Here is a 2,500-nt window from a genome sequence, read left to right as displayed (position 1 = left end):
CACTCATTAACAAGCTATATAAATCGTTAGTTCGTCCACATTTGGAATATACTGTTTCCGTATGGTCACCGAATCTCATTAAAGACATTGACAAATTGGAAAAAGTACAACGGCGAGCTACAAAACTGATTCCAAATATAAAAAATAAATCATACGAAAATCGACTAAAACATATGAATCTGTTTTCCTTAAAAAACAAAACAAAAAAACAAAAAACACGTAGACTCGGAGGTGACTTGATACAAGTCTTTAAGATTCTAAAGGGAATTGACAACATCAAAAGTTAAAAAGATTTCACACTGAACGAGAATCAGACAAGAAACAATGGTCTCAATCTGTCCGGAAATAGATTTAATTTTGAAGTGGGTAGAAACAACTTCGCCAACCGAATGAACTTCCTGCAGAGGCAGTGCAATGTAGTTCAGTTCGAAGCTTTAAAAATCATTTAGATAAACACCTAAGCAAGATGCTGTAATGACTATAATTTACTTTATATTATTTGTTTATTTGTTTTATCATTTGTCCGTTTGTTTATTATTATTTGTTTGATTCTCATTTATTATTATTTTCGTCAATCTATTATCATTTACTATATACCTGTTTATTATCTAACTATACCTATGCATTTATCTATTTTATTCATTATTTATATTATCATTGTTTTTATTTATTAATTTATTTGTTTATCATTATTATGATTTTTATTTTTCACATCCGACCTAGATATGGACCAAAAGGTCTCCTCTTGGCATGCTCCGCCTTTGTAATCCTTTGCAATCCTTTGTAAGTAGATAAATTAGGTGAACAAGTGTGTGTACGTGTATATGTGTATGAATAGATATGTGAATGAATTCATCAGTTAATAAATATGGAATTAAACAGATATATGACCTAAGATATATAAATCAATTTTATTATTGATGATAATTAACTAATGCACAGACCACTGTTAGTCAGTCAAGCAGTCAGCTCGTCAGTCAGTCACGGATTTGCTTCCCCAAATGGTTGAGTGTAGGTGTGTCAGCGCTGACGAAATGACAAAGGACATTTTTTTTTTTTTCATTCCTATTGTCTAGTTTTTTCTATTTCATTTATTATTATTCGTCTTTATTTATGCATTCATTTTATCATCAATTTCTTTTCTATCTGTTTGTTAGTGTTTTTTCGCTTTTTAATAGATATTATTTTCCTGAAATATTCATGTCTTTCTTGCAAATTTATTGCAAACTAATTTAATTTGGGTCTTACAGTATAAGAAAAAATATTTCAGATTCGATTTTCTCCCAGGGAGACTTAATAAAAATCCGAATTTGCAGTGTCGTTATTTTTGCAAAGTCAAATAACTATCAATTTAGCTATTTGAGAGTTCAGTAATGTCAGTTATTTATATAAATCCACTGTTATTACAGGATCCAATTCCATTATTCTTATTTATTTTGTTCTACAGATTGTGGAGCCAAACTTAAAAAACTAACAAACCAATAGTAATAATAGTAATCATCACTATTATGGTTCATATTCTGACAATTCTCTAAGTTGATTACTTTTGAACAAATGTCATCCTACACCTTGAAATTTATCAGATACTACTTTGTTGACACTGAAGTAATGTCACCTCTTTCTAACACACACACGTACAGTATGAGACAGAAAAATGCATATTCTATACAGATATATTGATCTGAAAAAAAAATAAATAAACAAACAAATGAATAAATTAACAAATAAACAAACAAATAAATAAATAAATAAGTAAATAAATAAATCAATCAATCAATCAATAAACATGCATACATATATATATATATATATATATATATATATATATATATATATATATATATATATATATATATATATATATATATATATATATAAGTAAATAAATAAATAAGTAGATATGAAGTCCGACCAATAGGAAGACATAAACAGAACCCATAAGCACAGTTATTGTTCCATTTGAAAATTCTCAGAAGTATTGATGATAAATAAACATAATATAATGAAATAATGATAAAAATAAGACCAGACAAAACAGATAAATCAAAATTAGCTGAGCAGCCAAGGCCAAATGAATATCTTGTGTTCATTTTATCTCTGGAATGACCAAGACAACATAACATCAGCAAATGCCATACGACGACATGACGTAACGCGCGATAAGTCAATTACAAACGTGAGAAATCTTTACAAGAGAGAACGTCATTCTTTCATGAAGGGTCATGTCCCTTACCTCACTTAGAGAAGGGACCTAATATGGAGGAATTTTGTTGCTTTCATACCTTCATATCTTATCTGAATTTTATTGTTACAACTGCTAGGAAAAAAATGGACATTGCAGCATTGGGACCTCATTATATGAATAAAATCTGATGTCCTCAGTTAAAATGCAAAACGTCTGAGAATTTGATTTTTTTTATTTGTAAACAAATAATAATAATAATAATAATAATAATAATAATAATAATAATAATAATAATAATAATAATAATAATAATAA

This window comes from Oratosquilla oratoria, chromosome 5, assembly GCF_046742065.1.
Source record: "Oratosquilla oratoria isolate Oo_2021 chromosome 5, ASM4674206v1, whole genome shotgun sequence".
Classification (NCBI taxonomy): domain Eukaryota; kingdom Metazoa; phylum Arthropoda; class Malacostraca; order Stomatopoda; family Squillidae; genus Oratosquilla; species Oratosquilla oratoria.
Note: the sequence above shows the minus strand (reverse complement) of the source record.